General features: G+C 45.1%; 2 non-coding genes across 2 annotated transcripts; both read left to right on the forward strand.

Moving 5' to 3' along the window:
- Positions 1 to 11,111: 11,111 nt before the first annotated feature.
- Positions 11,112 to 11,185, forward strand: trnan-guu (transfer RNA asparagine (anticodon GUU)). Its single transcript has one exon. It is a non-coding gene; the product is annotated as a tRNA-Asn (tRNA).
- Positions 11,186 to 17,773: 6,588 nt separating this feature from the next.
- Positions 17,774 to 17,845, forward strand: trnae-cuc (transfer RNA glutamic acid (anticodon CUC)). Its single transcript has one exon. It is a non-coding gene; the product is annotated as a tRNA-Glu (tRNA).
- The last annotated feature ends 299 nt before the right edge of the window (positions 17,846 to 18,144 follow it).

Consider the following 18,144-nt stretch of genomic DNA (forward strand, 5'->3'; position numbering starts at 1 on the left):
CAGCACCTCCACATCAGAGTTGACGAATGAGATCAGACTTTATTCAGCATGATTTAGTGAGATATTCATCTGGATGTCCTTATGCCTCAAACATCGATTCTCCTGCTTCTCGGGTGCTGCCTGACCTGCTGTGCTTTTCCAGCACCACACTCTCAACTCTGATCTCCAGCATTTGCAGTCCTCACTTTATCCTGGTTCATGTGGAAACTCAACACTGTCAGAGTTACAAAGAGATTCCAGTCATAGAGTACTATAGCACAGAGACAGGCCCTTCAGCCCAAACTGGTCCATGCTGACCAAAATGTTTGTCAACACTAACCTCATTTCCCTGCACTTGGCCCATATCTTTCTAAAGCTTTCCTACCCATGCATTTTTGAAACGCATTTTCAATGTTGTTAATGTACCTGCTTCAACCACTTCCACTGGCAGCTGTTTCCCCAGGCGAACTACACTCTGTAAATATTTTGCCCCACATCTTTTCTTCCATCTTTCTCCTCTCACCATAAAACGCGTCCTTGCTCTTGAAATCCTTCCTCAAGGGAAGAGACAGCTACCATTAACCCAAATCTACCCCTCATGGTTTGAAAATATTGCCTCTCAACTTCCTCTGCTCCAGTGGAAAAACATCCCAGCCTATCCAGCCTAAATTCTAATTTGATAATAATGGCAGTGATGATTTTGGCTGTGTGTGTGTCAAGGATCTCTCCTTTCTAAGCCAATGCTGTGCCTCTTAAGTTCACCTGATCTTAAAACGAATGGCACCCCATTCATTTAAAATGTCCATGTTTTCTGTGTAAAGTCGGTCCTGGTCAGGAAATAGGCAGTGGTGTCTTATATTCCCGTAGACTTCTTGTGACCGGGTTCATATGCTCTGTTTTGAGATGTATGAGTAAATCTTCAGAACAAAAGATTAATGCAGCCCTTTATTCATGTCTCATTGTTAAAAACACTTTCTCCATTTACAGATGTGATTGAGAAGCTTCTCCCAATGAATCTTTGACTGATAACAGCATTTGTCAGGCTTTTGAAATTCACTGCAGCTCTGTCATAGCACAGGGGAGGGCTCTTTCAGACACAACGCGTCATGTAGAAAATTCTCCCACATTAGTCGAGCAAAGTAGACGTCTTTTTCAGACATTATGAAACTTGAAAGGGTTCAGAAAAGGTTTGGAAGGTTGTTGCCAGGGTTGCAAGGTTTGAGCTACAGGGAGAGGCTGAATACGCTGGTACTATTTTCCCTGAAGCTTTAGAGTCAGCCAGAAACATCTGTTGAATCAGAAAACATGTCTTTCTGCAGCAGCTTTAGACAGACTGCTTGCCAAAACCAAAACCAGGGGAAAAGAATGGGACAACTGCCCTTTCATTGTAGAAGCGTTTTAGAAAAATAAAATGTCAAACCCTTTTCCCGGATTGTTGCCTTAGCCAGTATCTGTTAACCATTAGTGAAAACCTTAATCCTAGATGAATGGGAAGCCTTTTACAACCCCTCCTGAAAATAAACCAACAACGTAATCTTCTTAAAGGAGGAACATGATCACAACAAAAAGCACTTGAACTGAAACATTTGTAACAAAAGGCTGTACAGTTAGCAGGACAAGAAAACAGGTTTTCAATTTCACCAATCAATTTAAATCAGCCCCATTGGCTACCAAAAATTTATTAAATTTAAATCCTAAAGTTTTGACAACAGGACCAATCCTATCATAAAGAATTGGCGGTCTCAGTCATCTGTGTATTAGAGAAAGCATCATTTAGAAAAACAGAGAAGGACATTCCTGACGGAGGAATCGGAGGAGGCATCGCCGACAGAAAATGGCGCAGAATATTCCGGAAAACACATAACCTGGTTGTAATCTGAGAGATTAAATTCTATTTTGTGTCATCTGAGTGGGACATGTATTGATTGGAAAAGCATACCAGAAGAATCTTGATTTATTCCAGAATACTCAGTAGTTAGGAAGGATTTCTTCAGTTTGTTAGTAGTTTTGTTCATTTGTTCACCGTGAGAGTTGGTTAAATAAATTGCTGATTGTCGGTTGTAAAGTGTCAGGGATTTACTTTTAACACTACAGCAGGTTACACCACTTATCACACTGACTTTACAGATTAAAGGGCAACGTGCCACTCTTTGGACGTTTCAGTTTGAGATCTTGGTGAGGGGGGGGGGGGGGGGGGTTCAGCCTTCGCTTTGTAACAGTATTGATAACATTCTCTTGAATGCAATGGAGTCAATATTAATCCAAGCCTCTTGTTGTGGTTGTGGGTGAATCACCTTAATTTGGCTCCTGACTCAGAAACCGCACAGACAATCAACTGCTGAAATAATGATTTGCACTTTATTGCACGTCGCAACCACAAATAAAACCTCTCAAGTTCATTCAGCTTCACTCCCCAAACTTGGCTATCACCCAGTTGATGTCTGAAGTTAACTGGTTTTCCACCGACGGTGCCCATCTCTGGAAGTTCCAGGGGTTTGATGCAGTATTATTCTTCTGAGTACTGCTGCGGCTGCATCATTCTGGAGTTGAAGTTTGGTGGCGTTTCCTCAATTTCCAATCTGTGGTGTGACTTTTGTTTTTAAGACTCTAACATCACCTCACATTGCTGGAGACCTCAGGTCTGCAGCTTACCTTCTTATCCTTGAGGGTTAGCTGTCTGTTTGAAACAGCCTGCCATGCAATTAACCCCTCTATGTCAGGGCTTTCCTTCTGCAGGCAGAATTAATTGTTCTTTTGTCACACCATTATTAAACAACATTATCTTGCCTGTCCCAAGAAACAACTTATTGTGTTGCCTCCTTCTTCCCATGGATGTTCATTAGCAGAAATTAAGCCATTTATCGTATTGAATCTGCTCTGCCATTCAGTCATGGTTGATATTTTTCTTAACCCCATTCTCCCTGTAACCTTTGAGCCCCTTGATACTCAAGAATGAGTGAATGGTGGAGCAGACTCAATGGGCTGAATGGCCTAATTTCACTTCCTGTGGTGTCACAGTTTCTCGTCGGCCCTTTCGTTTCTTGGTCCAGAAAGAGTTATTGTTGGCTCGTGAAGTTTGGGAAGCTCTGGAGTTTACAGGTGCACACCACTCTCCTCTCTGCCTCCTCCCAGAATAACGATTCCTCCTGAGATACTGGCAGTTCTTGAGATCCCTGGATATCCAAGAATACAAATCAGTGTGTCTGGAAGTCTCTGCTGCTACCCTGGAACAGAAGGATTATGGGGAGAAAATTCAGAAATCCGAAGAGCAAAGAGACTTGGGACTTCTAGCCCAGGATTTTCTCAAGGTAAACTTACAGGCTGAGTCAGTAGTGAGGAAGGCAAATGCAACAATGGCATTTATTTTGACAGGACTTGAATATAAAAGCAGGGATGTACTTCTGAGGATCTTTCAGGTTCCAGTCAGGCCACAATTGGAGTACTGTACACAGTTTTGGTCTCCATATCTCAGGAAGGATGTACTGGCCCTGGAACATGTTCAGAGGAGGTTGATGAGAAAGGTCCCAGGATTGAAAAGCTTAACATATGAAGAACATTTGAGGACTCTGGGTCTATACTCAATGGAGTTTAGAAGATGACAAGGGAACTAATTGAAACCTACAGCATACTGAACAGCTTAGACAGAGTGGATGTTGGGAAAATGTTTCCATAGGTAGGAGAAACGAGGACCCGAGGGCTCAGCCTTCAAGTAAAGGGAAGACCTATTGGAACGGAGATAAGGAAAACTTCTTCAGACAGACAGTGGTGTATCTATGGAATTCACTGCCCCAGAAGGCTGTGAAGGCCAGATCGTTGAATACATTTAAGCTGGGGATAACTAGTTTCTTGAGGATCAAGAGGATCAAAGGTTATGGGGAGAATGGGGTTGAGAAACTTATCAGCCATGATTGAATGGTGGAGCAGACTCAATGGGCTGAATGGCATAATTTCTGCTCCTATAATCTTATCATATGCTGATGTGTGGAGGGGTGAGAATGGGGGAAAAGAGATAAAGAGGGGAACACAATTAAAGTGAAGCTGGGTACAGATACATAGGAAATACAATAATTGAACGATAAATTTCAGACCACATAGAAGCACTCGCATACAGAGGGATCTGGCCATATAGATCTCCAAAATTGGCAATACAGGCGGGTAACGTGATCAAGAAGGCACACAGCACGTTTGCCTTGAGTCTAAGAGTTGACGAGTTATGTTACAGCTATTTATTCCGGCCACATTCAGAATATTGCGTGCAGTTCTGGTCCCTACACTCCCAGAAGGACATGGATGCTCTGCGAGAGAGTATAGAGAAGGTTCACTCGGACACTGCCTGGTCTGGAGGTCTCATTATGAGCAGAGAATGGGATAAACCTGGATTATTTTCACTGTGAAGATGGGGCAGAGAGATAACCTCAACAAAATGATGAGACACACAGATTGACTGGACGGGGGTGGCATGGTGGCTCAATCATTAGCACTGATGCCTCACAGCACCAGGGAAACTGGTTCGATTTCAGTCCCAGGTCACTGTCTGTGTGGAGTTTGCACATTCTCCCTGTGTCGATATGGGTTTCCTCCGGATTCCTCTCACAATCCAAATGTGTGGATTCGGGTGGAGTGGCTATGCTAAATTACCCCAATGCCCAGGGATTGGCAGGTTAAGTTGGATTGTCCGTGCTTAAATTGCCCCACAGTGTTCAGGAATGTGAATGTTAGGTACATTAGTCAGGGGTAAATGTCGAGTAATAGGGGTAGGGAAATGGGTCTGTGTGGATTATTCTTTGGATGTTTGGAGTTGGGCCAGATAGTCTGTTAGATAGTCAGAGGCTTCCCCCACCCCACCCCCAGGGTGGAAAAGTCAACTACAAGAGGGCACAAGTTCAAGGCGAGAGGGGGACAGTCAGGGGGAGAATTGAAAGGGAAGATTTTTCACACAGTTGGATGGTTGATGCCTGGAATGCACTGCCAGTGGACGAAGTGGAAAGAGGCACCTTAGCAACACTTAAGGTGTATCTGGACAGACACATGAAGGGGAGGTGAATACAGGGACAGAAACCATGCATCGGCAATAAATAGCAGGTCGAAGTTAGGATTAAGAATTGGCACAGGCTTGGGCGGGGAGGGGGTAGGGGGTAAAGTCAACTTTCCAAAAGCAGGGGATACCTGTATGGTGATGAAGGGGTGGGTGGAGGCTCAGGTGGAGCACAAACACTGACAGAGCCCAATTGGATTGACTGTGGTGGAGACTCAATGGGACAGAGACAAATGTATCTATTTCAGATCTCCCTGCACTTCAGCCGCTTCTGTGGACTGTTTCCGTAGGGAAGGTGCAATCCCAGGCTCAGAGAGCATCAGCCCCCACTGGAAGTAAAGTGGGTGAGAGAGCGGCCATTCAGCATAAAGGAACCCCTTGCCCCTCCCACTTCACCCACTAAACAGGGTTCAAGATGAGACTCTCAGCAGCGGTAACAGCAGAGTCCAACCCGAATCCCTGCGCCATCTAACTTATGAAGTTGCTGGTGTCTCCACAAGTTGCACGACTGGGTGAAGCCCTTTCCATACACTGGACAGGTGAACGGCCGCTCCTTGGTGTGGATGCGCTGGTGTTTACGCAGGGTGGAGGAATCACAGAAGTCATTGCTCCAAACGGGACAGGTGAACGGCCTCTCCTCAGTGTGGTAGCGGAAGCTGAGCAGCAGGTGATACGACTGGGTGTAGCCCTTCCCGGACACAGAGCAGGAAAACGGTTTCTCCCCGGTGTGCATCCGCTGGTGCGGCAGTAGGTGGTGTGACTAAGTGTAGCCCTGCCCACACACGGGGCAGATGAACGGGTTCTTGTTGATGTGGACCCACTGGTGGGCCAGGAGGTGGTGTAACTGAGTGAAGCCTTTCCTGCACTGAGTGCTGGCGAACAGCCGCTGCCCGGTGTGCAAACGCCGATAAATCTCCAGTGTAGATGGCGAAGGGAAACCATTCCCACACTCCCCACATTTCCACGGTTTCTCCATGGTGCAGGTGCCCTCGTCTGTCTCAGACCATAACAATCAGTTGAAAACTCACTCACGCTTACAGCATGTGTGTGGTGTTACTGGTGAAACCTCTGATAATTGGAACACTCATTCAGTCTGTAAAGCTTGTTACAGTCCCTACTCTGGTGTGAGGGTATGCGAGACTCTGAGTTTCCAGTCATACTTACGTTTAAAACCTAACTAAGCAGACAGGTCTTTTCCCCTTTGTTTTCACGGCCATCAATATCCACGTCCTCGTGAATCAAGTGACTGTCAGACTTTGATGTGATGTTTGGTCTGAGATTTCTTACGCCAAATTCTTCTCTTGTAATATTCCAGTGAAGTGATTGCAAGGGTCATCACAGTCAGTCCATGATAGAAAATCTGAACGTAATTCTAGCTACTGTGGAACATTCTTTCCTCTCAATCCCAAAGATCTTTGTGTCGATCTATATGTAACTGTAAACCGACAGGGTTATGGGGCAGACTGCATACCTCCACGAAGAGTTCACATGGACTCAAGTTGCTGAACGGATATCTTTAGTGCAGTATTGACACTCTTACTGAAGATCTACAATATGCTGCAGTACGATATTACAAGCCCAGGAACAACTGCAAATCAGACAAGGTCTTTTCAGAAGTTGGACCCTGAACTTCTGAATCTGCTGCTGCTCTTCCTCTCTCTCTCTCTCTGAATGAAGATTGATCTTCACCCAGACTGCAACTTCCTTCCTCTGTCACAATATTTGTGAACAAATCCATTTTTTTTGAAGGATGGCCTGTTTCCTGATCATCACAATTAAAAGGGTGTCTCCCCCTGATATGCAAAGTGACAGTCAGTCAGGGGAGGGCAGGGTCACGTCTTGTGTTGTGTGGAATCTGTGACAGCTGCAACAATTCATCCCAACTCCTGTACTCAGTGCTCCGACTGATCAAAACAAGCATGCCGAAAGTCTTCTTCACTGCCCTGTCTACCCATGACTCCACTTTCTAGGAGCTATGAACCTGCACCTTTACATCTCTTGGTTTGAAATACTGCATATGAAACAGATTTGGTGTTTGTTGGTATGTGTTATTATTTGGTGCTTATCTCGGCTCTAATTCGGTATTTTATACTGAATGCCATGACTGATGAAGGCCAGTGTGCCAAACGTTTCTACCTGTGACTCCACTTTCAGAGAACTGTGAACATGTACTCCAAGATCCCTCTGTTCCACTACACTCCTTAACGTCCTGCCATTCACCATGAAATTCCTACCTTGATTTGACTATACAAAATGTAAGACCTCACACTTATCTATATTAAACTCCATTTGCCATTAACCTTAAACCTATGCCCTCTAATTTTGGACTCCCCGAACCCCAAGGGAGAAGACCTTGCCTATTTACCCTACCCATGTCCCTCATGATTTTATAAATGTCTTTTATGTCACCCCTCAACCTCCAAAGCTCCAGAGAAAATAGCTCCAGTCTATTCAGCCTCTTCCTGTAGCTCAAACCCTCCAACCCTGGCAGCATCCTTGTAAATGTTTTCTGACCCTTTCAAGTTTCACAACACCCTTCCTGCAGCAGGAAGCACAGAATTGCATGCAGTATTGCAACAATGATGGCACCAATGTCCTCTCTGAAGAGGGTTTTAAAACAATATTTATGACTACAAGCAAATCAGGTTAGTTGGGCATGACTTTCCCATAGCAGTTGGTTTTGGTTGTCCTTCATTAACCTATGCTTTATAATATATAAGAAAATATTTTGAGGGATGGGATTGTTGCTAGCACGTCCAACATTTGCTCCCCATCCCCCATGGTCTTTGGACTGAGCAATTGGCTACATGCTAGAAGGCAGTTGAGAGTCAACCACATTGTAGTAGGTCTGGAGTCACGTGATGTGAGCGTGTGCACGCGTGTGTAGGGTTGTGAGTGGTAGATTTCCCTCCCTAAAAGAACACTTTCACAACACTCTATACTGATTGGACAAAAATAACAGTTCTGGTAGCATCTATGAGGAGACGACAGTGTTACTGTTTTGAGTCCGGTGGCCCTTCAAAATTAGGCTGGATTCAAAACATTAACTGTTTTCTTTCCACAGATGCTGCCAGACCTGCTGCATTTCCCCAGCAATTGTGCCTTTTGTTGCTGATCTCCAACATCTGCAATTCATTGTCTTAGCCAATAATGGTTTCCTGGTTGCCAGTACAGAGACAAACTCTCACTTCCAGATCTTTTTATTCGTTGAAAATAAAGTCCACTAGCATCCATGATGGGATTTTAATTTTTGTTCTCAGAAGACCGAGATCTCTGGGCTACTTAACCAGTATCACGAGATCACAATCTTCCCTTCATTGACAGTGACATTGACAATCTTGTCCTGAATATTTTTCTTTATTCATTCATGGAACGTGACACTTGGTCTCCCAAAAAATAACCAAGTGCCAATTCAGAGGGCAGTTAAGAGTCAACCACATGACTTTCGATTAAGGGTGACACATTCACCAAACTGGGACAGGACTGAAGATTTCCTTCCTTAAAAAAAAGGTTATTAGTGAACAAGATAGGTACTTATGACAATTGATAAGATCACCAAAGCAGCGATAAGTTTATATTCCAGATACATAAATTGATTTCAAATTGCATCGGGGCCATAGCAGCATCAATTTGAAACTCCAGATGTTAAATCCAGGAACAATTCCCAAATGCCACCAACTCCCTACAATCTCTAGGCTTCCCAACACTGACTGGTCTGTAATTGCCAGTTGCATGCTTTTCCTCCTTACTATTTACTATTCAATTCAGCCCATTGAGTTGACTCTGCCATTTATTCAGATCACGATAATTCTGGGAAACATTTACTCCATTTTGCTGCCATTTCCCCATAATCCTCAATTCCCTTACTGGTTAAAAAAAATCTATCTCAGCCTTGAATGCACGTAACAACCCAGGCCCAGACTCACCCACTTTTCCACGTCTAGCCTGTCAAGTCGCCTCAGAATCTTGTACGTGACAATAAGGTTACCTCTAATTCTTCGAACTTCTAATAAGCACAGGCCCAACCTATTCAGTTCTCCTCATAAGACATTCTTTCCATCCCTGGTATCATCATGGTCAACCTTCTCTGGACTGCCTCCAATGCCAATATATCTTTCCTCAGGTAAAAGGCCCTAAACTGTTCACAGTATTCAGTTGTGGCCTGACTAATGCCTTACATAGATTCACTATAACCTCCCTACATTTCTACTCTATTGAAAAGGCCAACCTCCAATTAGCCTCCCTATTACTCACTGAAAGTGGATGAAGAGATTCGTGGTTGTGATTCCAAATCCCTCTATCTAATGTCATCCTCACCACCTGCTTTCACATCAACTGTGTCTTCTGCAAATTTAGCAATAGTACCTTCACTTTACTTATCCAAGTAATTCGTATATATATTGTAAATAATGTTGGCCCCAGTGCTGATTCCTGTGGTACACCACTAGTTACAAGTTGTCATCCTGAACATGTCCCTTACCACAACTGTGGTAGTTAGCCAATCCTCTATCCATGCTAACATACAGCCTCCCAACACTGTGGGCTCTTTGCTTACTATTTCATGAGATGTGAATATCATTGGCTGTGCCAACAACTCTTCCCAAACTGACTTTGAAAAGGTGGTGCCGAACTGCCTCTTAAATTGCTTCACAAATATGATGTGGTCTGCAACAATGTTCAGGAGTGATTTCCAGCATTTTGGTCAATAACAAAGAAACAATGCGATATATCTTGCAGTCGGAATCCTGTGTTCACACTTGTCTGTTCTTGGTGGTTGAGGTCATGACTTGGAAGGTGCTTTTGAAGAACCACCACTCATGCAATCAAGCCAGACTGATAGATTGTGGCCCGAGACTCTGCCATTTTGACTTCCCTCATCAATCTACATTCTTTCCAGCGAAGTTTCAGTCTCAACCCGCCACGCAATGCCATCTGTTACGGCTTAAAAGATAAGAATACACATGATTACCGACCGTATTTTGGGTTGTATAAATATTTGCCTGCCAGAATTATTTTCCAAAAGACTTTAATTAAACTGGGTGACTGCATGAAATGGTTTGTTGGTCAGACTATAATCATCATCATCCAAGGAGACAATGCCAGTAATACCATTGAACTCTTTTTGTTTAAAAAGCACAAGTTCTTGATTTATTTTTACAACTTACTAGCATTCACACCTGCATATTCAATGTCAAACTCAGACAACATAAATGAAATTACACCATTAATTTTGTTTTACAACAATCCAACAGATTAATTAATGATACACAGTGAATACCAAGGCTGATTAATGTGAAATGAAATTTGACTGAAAATGTAAAATCGAGATGAGAGATAACAAATGGGGGAAGGGCGGAAGGCAGGAAATGCAGCATCATAGAAGCTGCTCCTCCAGGGAGTGTATTTTATAAACTACAACTGCAAAATATAAACAAACACTCTGATATGATCCTCTGGTTTTCATGTAAACCATACCCCTTCCAGTAGGTACCATTTAAATAAGTTAATAGATACAAGCCATGAGCAAATCCAGCCTCCAGCCGGGCCCGCCGCTTCTTGGAGCTCAGAGAGGGGTTCCCACTCATTCATTCAACAGGAGGCGGCTCAATTTATTGTAATGGGCACGGAGGGTACAGTGGTCGTGTATCATGTTGAGGAGGAAGCTGTTTCCTCTCATTCAACAGAAGTGGACCTATTTACTAGAGTTTTTTGTGGTGCAGCTGTAGTCTCCCATAGAGCCCTGAGGCTCAGGTTAAAATCCCACTGCTCCAGTGTGTGTAATAACATTACTGCCCAAGCCACGTGCCAATTGGCAGAGGGATAAGAAAATTAGGGAAGTAAACACGTCAACCTGTTCAATGCTATCTCCAATCATTTCACTTCCTGTCCAATTCGTACTACAGGGAGCCCAGCCTCGTTTCACGGAGGTTCTTTTTGAGAAGTTTAATCGGGTATTTTTGCACAAGTCAAGTTAAGAAAGCCGGGATCTCTCGCAAGACTGCGCGGGAGACAACAATTGTAATTCGAGGCGGGGTGTCTGAATTATGAATTCACTAATAGCCTCATCTAAGCGATGGTGCAGCCCTCGCCAGCCTCTGTCTCTGTGGCGCAATTGGTCAGCGCGTTCGGCTGTTAACCGAAAGGTTGGTGGTTCGAGCCCACCCAGGGGCGGTGTGTTCGCTGTTCTTCACTGGCTTCGAAGCTGAGCGCTTTTAATGGGGTCAGGAAAATGTTCCCCAAACGGAAATCCTCTCCACAAAGGGGTTTCTGAATTGAATTAACGTCTAACGGAAGGGACTGCGGATGCTGAGAAGCCGAGACAAAAAGAGAAACTCGGCAGGTTTGACAGTACCTGTCGGAGAAAACAGAATTTTGAAATGTTGTCTCTGATTCTCTTCCCACAGATGTTGCCTGACCTGCTGAGTTCCTCCTGCAATTTCTCGTGTTGTTTTTAACGGAAAGTACATTTCACCTTTTGGGATGAAACACCTAGACTCGCCATGTGCAGATATTTATTCCTTTCGAATCACTGTGAAGTGATTGGATTCAAACAAACTCTGCGATGATTCACTCTTTCTCAGCTCCACAGGCAGACAGACCTGGGAAGTGAAGTTGTCAGTGTGGTTCTGTATTCGTGGGCCGAGTGGTTCATGCGATGGACTTGAAATCCATTGCGGTTTCCCCACGCAGGTGTGAGCCCTGCCGAGTACAAAATGAGAAATGTCGTCGAAAAGAAAGGGAGCTTGCTCCCCGGCTTCTTCTTTAAGATTCAAATCAGTGGAGGGGGAAAAGTATTTCACTCACATTGGGACTGGTGGGTATCTGCAACCCACTGCCTGTTCGGGTGGAACAAGCAGATACCCGCAGAGCTTCTTTTGAGGCGATGAGCCAAGTGTTTGGAAATGAGATTAGAACAGTGAGGGGCTTGAAATCGTGATCGAAATGAAGCAGGCACCTGAGGACAAGGGTATTTCCTTTGCCAGTGAAAGATACTGCTTCACAAAGTTGGGCCTGTGGAAGGGAATCAGTGACGGTGATTATCTTTGGTTGTTCACCTTGTGAAGGTTCCCATTGCTGCGCATGTCCGTGTTAACGTCAGAACTCTGCAGCATGGTGGCGTCAGGTACGCACAGGGCCGGGGCGCAATGGATGACGCATCTGACTCCACCGACCTGTTTGAAGTGCAGCTCACAGTTTCTTCACACACCCCAATTAATCTTTCTCATTGTCCTGAAGCAGGCATACGGTTTGAATTCCCGATCTGCGGGAATGAGAATCTTTTCACTGTCTCGCGTCAGTAAATGTCCCTGAGAACATCGGAGTCACGTCACAGCGCTGTCAGATGAGGGGAAGCTGAAATAGCCCCACACGCTGCTCACGGGCACACTTTCCTTTCCCCAACTCACCGCCTCAACCACTGCGGCTCCTGGGAGTGGAAAGGAAACAATCACCAAAACCCAGTCTTAGCTTTGTGTATCTTCAGAAAATAAGCAAAGGTTCATCCCTTCGGATTTTCTATCCTGGGATGACAGGGATGGGTTTTGTCACTCTTTTGTAGGACATTGCAAGTGGATGTTTTGCAGAAAAGCACCACAATGCCATCTGATTAATCAGGACCTGGATGTTTTCGGTCTTTGAATGTAAGTGTTGTGCTCCAGAACTTTGTTGTTCACAGTTTATAATACTTATCTTCCCAGACCCCTGTATCACTTATCGAAAATGTTTAATTTGCATCTTGTAATCCTTTCACTGTCTGCTAATGAGGATAGCGTTTCCGTGTTTTACCTAAATTATCTTGACCTTGCATACCTCAAGCCACAAGCTAATTTCACGAGAATACTTTTCCAGTTCAAAAGCCAACTGTTAATGATGGCTCTGTTTCTTGTCACGTATCCAATTTCAGATCGATGTTGTTAATGTCCCTTTTATTCCTTCAGATCCAGGTTTCGCTCACAGGGCTAGAACAGAACTGTCACCAAATACATTTACCAATCTACGTTCATCCTATCGATTGTATTAGCATCATCAACACTTCTCATCAAAATAACTCGAGAGACTTTCACCACAATTTTCTGTGAACAGTTCCACATTAGCTTTGCTGAATGAACCCCAAATTTCTTGAAGTGGCTCCTTATTTTCGGCCCTGATTATTAATCTCTCTATGCATGGGAATGGATCCTTCCCACCCGTTCTATCACTCATCAATGTGTGTAGTTCAGTTCGATCTCCCATCAGCCTCCTCTGTCCTGATCAAATCCAGGGGAACAGGATACGTTGGGACTATGGCGCGGACAGGAAAAGCCCAATACTCACCTTTCCTGTTAGAACCATTCCATGAGAAATTTTAGACCACAACTTTGGGCGTGTAGTTGTCGCCGAACACTTAAGGTGCTGGCGTAGAGATCCTTTGGGGCTCCCCCGCTCAGGGTGGTAACCTGCTGACTATGCTTTCTTCACTGGCGATTTTAAATGACTTCCTGTTGGCTGCATTATCGCTCAAACTTCACAAAACCCGTCTCGATAAAATCCAGTTTTCTCATGTCTGGGAATTGATTGCCATGCAGGAAAATCGGGTTGTGAACAAACAACGTACCAGCCTCACAACGTCAGCTCTGTTTACCTTTCCACAGATGCTGCGCGCCCTGTTGGCTTTCTGCAGTATTCTCTATGTTTATTAGGCACAAGTGCTGCTTTTCATTCAAGAACTTCAATCCCTGTCCTCTGGTAACTGACTCTGGTCAGTGGCAATTGATTTTTCTGATCATTAATCTGCCCATTCCCACCGCTTCTTCTCCCATCATGATCAACAGCTCCAGGAAATCTCCAGTTAACCTTCTTTGCTCCAAAGCGAACATTCCCAACCTTGGGAATGTCTCTCCAAAATGGAAATTCCTCATCCCTGGAAATGAATCATGGCGTACAATTGGGAAGATGTTTTGGAAAAATATTGTCAGTTACGAAATGGAAAAATGTTCATGAAGCAAAACAGAAATCCCAGTCTCCAGCTTTGTGAACCTTGAGAAACTCTTTGGGAAGCGGATTTCGAGGAGAATGAAAGATGAACTGTCCGACTGAGTAGAGACAGTCCAGACACCGTCCCCTTGTTGAAGATTGCGGGAGATTGACTCTGATGTTCTCGGAACATGAACTGATCTGAGACATTGAAAGAATTGTCGTTCCTGCACATCAGGAATTCAAACCCCTTCTCGCCTCCGAGCCAATGAGAGAACTCGGGAACAGGCAAAACACGGAAAGGCTCGAAGGGTGACGGCCCGGAGTAAGAAAGCTAGTTCCTCCTGACATGGATGTGTCTCCAGCCTGTCCCCGGTGTCTCCACAATGAATGTCCCAGGCTTTATTATGGAAAAGTAAAACTGATAGACGACAACTGGAAATCGAGGCCGGGAGGCTGAATTATGAATTCACTAATAGCCTCCCCTAAGCGATGGCGCAGCCCACGTCATCGCCTGTCTCTGTGGCGCAATTGGTCAGCGCGTTCGGCTGTTAATCGAAAAGTTGGTGGATCGAGCCCACCCAGAGGCGATGAGCTTCTGGTTGCCTGTCACTTTAACACGCCACCCTGTTCCCTGGCCCACATCTCTGTCTCAGACATGCAGCAGTGTTCCAACAAAGCTCCGCTCCAGTTGGAAGACCAGCGGCTCATTTTCCGTTTGGAATCCTCCAGTCTTCAAGATCGAGTTCAATATTATTTGGATCCGAACTCCCGCATGCCCTTGATCCCTACCACACCCACACGAGGCCGTGTTATCACATCGTCTGCTGTTACACACGACTTATTGTTAGCCAGGAATAGTCTCCATGAACAGTTAGTCACCCTCCGACACAGATCGTTATTCTCTCCTTTGTCCCTCCAATGTTCTCCCTCTGAACTCGTGGCAAAGAGAGCAATGTGGACTGATATCCCTGAGCCAGCTCTTTGTCCCATCTCCAGGAACCAGGTTCTCTCCACTGGCGGATAATTAAACCACTTTGTTGTTGCGTTGACGTGAGGAGATTGTATAAATATAAACTTTTCTAAATCCCCACCTTCCGTTGATTGAACTGTGAGTTCACTCTGAATCACAACACGTGTCACAGCGCAATTTGAGGCCCACATTAGCTCTGCTGGTTCTACACAGCAAGTAAATGAGAGTCTCTATTCGTATCATTCTCTTGCCTTCGCCCTGTAAATCTCCACATTGTTACTTTGGACATGACCACCGAATTCCCTTTTTTGTTCTTGAATCTGCCTCCTTGTCACGGTCATACAGGGACAAGAAAGTGTTCTTCCTAATGTCACTTTTACTTTTTTTTCCAAATGCCTTGAAATCTCTGCCAATTTTTGGGAAATTGAAAGGATTCTCATTCCTGCACATGAGGCTGAATTGATTTAATTTCTAACGTAAAGGACTGCGGATGCTGAGAATCAGAGACACAAAGAGGAGCTGCTGGAGAAACTCAGCCGGTTTGGCAGTACCTGTGGGAGAAAACAGAGTTCTGAAATATTGTCTCTGATTCTCTTTCCACCGATGGTGCCTGACCTGCTGAGTTGCTCCTGCAATTTCTGTTTTTGCTTTTAACTGAAAGTTTATTTCATCTTTCGTGATGAAACAACCAGACTCGCCATGTGCAGATATGTAACCCTTTCGAAACCTGTGAAGTGATTGTATTCAAACAAACCCAGCAATAACTCACTATTTCTCAACTCCACAGGCAGAGAGACCTGGGAAATGAAGCTGTCAGTGTGGTTCTTTATTCCTGGGTCGAGTGGTTAATACGATGGATTTGAGATCGATTGCGGTTTCCCCACGCAGGTGTGAACCTTGCCGACTATAGTTGAGAAATGTCGTCAAAAAGAAAGGAAGACTGTTCTCCGGTTTCTTCTTTAAGATTCACATCATTGGAGCGGTTGGAAATCTGCAACCCATTGCCTGTCAGGGTGGAACAAGCAGATACGCACAGAGCTACTTTTGAGGCTATGAGCCAAGTGTTTGGAAATGAGACGAGAACAGTGAGGGGCGTGAAGTCGTGATCGAAATGAAGCAGGCAGCTGAGGACGAATGTGTTTTATTTGCCAGTGAAAGATACTGCTTCACCAAGTTGGGACAATGGAAGGGAAGCAGTGACGGTGATTATCTTTGGCTGTTCCTCTTGTGAATGTTCCCATTGCTGCGCATGTCCGTGTTAACGTCAGAACTCTGCAGCATGGCGGCGTCAGGTACGCACAGTGCCGGGGCGCAATGGATGACGCATCTGACTCCACCTACCTCTTTGAAATGCAGCTCACAGCTTCTTCACACACTCCAATGAATCTTTCTCATTGTCCTGAAGCCGGCATACGGTTTGAATTCCTGATTTGCGGGAATGGGAATCTTTTTACTGTCTCGCGTCAGTAAATGTACCTGAGAACATCAGAGTCACGTCACAGCGCTGTCAGAGGAGGGGAAGCTGAAATCGCCCCACACGCTGCTCATGGACATATTTCACTTTCTCCAACTCACCTCCCCAACCACTGCAGCTCCTGGGAGTGGAAAGGGAACAAACACCAAAACCCAGTCTCAGCTTTGTAAATCTTCAGGAAATTAGAAATCTGTTCATCCTGTTGGATCTTCCATCCTGGCCTGACAGCGTTGATTTTAAATGGCTGTCCAGTCAGTGCCGATTCGTTTTGGCTGAAAAACATCTTCCTTATCTCATCCCAGCATTTCTTGCCACAGAGAACTGTGCGGCAGAGTTCATGTATATATTTCCTTGTATGGTATTTTGTAAATAACATTCGTTTGCGGGTTGTTTGTATAGGCTATTCCAGGTTCATTAGCCGCTGTTTAAGTGTGTTGGTAGGTTTGTGGGCTACCATGATGCTGAGAGCGTTGAGTTGTCTGGACATCATTTCCCAGATCTCTTTTATGTAAAGTAATGTGGCTAGGGTTTCTGCACACGTTGTGTCTGCTTGTGTCAGTTTGTTGATGTGAAATCGACATACTGGGTTTATTGGGTAGGCAAAAGTGCGGATTGCAGATGCTGGAAACCAGAGTTTAGATCAGAGTGGTGCTGGAAAAGCACAGCAGGTCAGACAGCTTCCGAGGAGCAGGAAAATCGACTTTTCGGTCAAAAGCCCTTCATCAGGAATGGAAGCAGGACGCCTCCAGGGCGGAGAGATAAATTGGGGGGTGGGGGTGTGCTGGTCCGAAGGTAGCAAAGAGTACAATAGGTGAATGGGGGTGGGGATGGAGGTGAAAAGTCAGAGAGGAGGGTGGAGCGGATAGGTGGGAAGGGAGATTGGCAGGTAGGACAGGTCATGAGGATAGCACTGTGCTGGAAGTTTGGAACTGAAGTAAGGTGTGGGGAGGGGAAATGAGGAAATTGGTGAAGTCTACATTAATGTTCTGGGTTTGAATTTATCCGAGGCGGAAGATGGGGCGTTCTTCCTCCAGGCATCGGGTGTGGAGGGAGCGGCGATGGAGGAGGCCCAGGACTTGCATGTCCTCGGCAGAGTGGGAGGGGGTGTTGAAATGTTGGGCCAAAGGGCGATGGGGTTGATTGTTGCGGGTGTCCTGGAAATATCCCCTCAAGTGCCGTGACTGGACTCTGCGAGGAGTCTCCAGCCTCCCCAATGTAGAGGAGACCGCATCGGGAGCAATGGATACAAGAAATGACATTGTTGGATGCACAGGTGAAAGCTTGCTGACGACCGCGGCCCAGGTTCGATTTCCAGGCAGGAAAGTAATTTTTAGGAGAGCTGACAAGAGAAATCCGCATCTCCCTGGTGGTCTAGTGGTTAGGATTTGGCGCTCTCACCGCCGCGGCCCGGGTTCGATTCCCGGTCAGGGAAACCATTTTCAGGGGTGCAGGCTACCCATTCTTCTTAAATGCGCTGTGTAATTATTTACAGTCGTTCCTGGGTGCTGCAGTGTGTCGTGGCTCGTTGAAATAGTGTCCTGATTCAGATTTGTTTGTATGTGGAGGGATGATTGCTTCTGTAGTTAAGTACTTGGTTCGTGTGTGTTGTTTTCCTGTAGAGGCTGTTTTGAATTTACCATTGACTGTTTGCTCTACTGTGACATCTAGAAATGGCACTTTGTTGTTGTTCTCCTCTTTTGTGAATTTTATGTCAGCGAGGATATTGTTGAT

Source organism: Chiloscyllium plagiosum, unplaced genomic scaffold (genome assembly GCF_037043375.1).
Source record: "Chiloscyllium plagiosum isolate Xiang-an unplaced genomic scaffold, Cpla_swu_hap1 HiC_scaffold_27, whole genome shotgun sequence".
Taxonomy (NCBI): Eukaryota; Metazoa; Chordata; class Chondrichthyes; order Orectolobiformes; family Hemiscylliidae; genus Chiloscyllium; species Chiloscyllium plagiosum.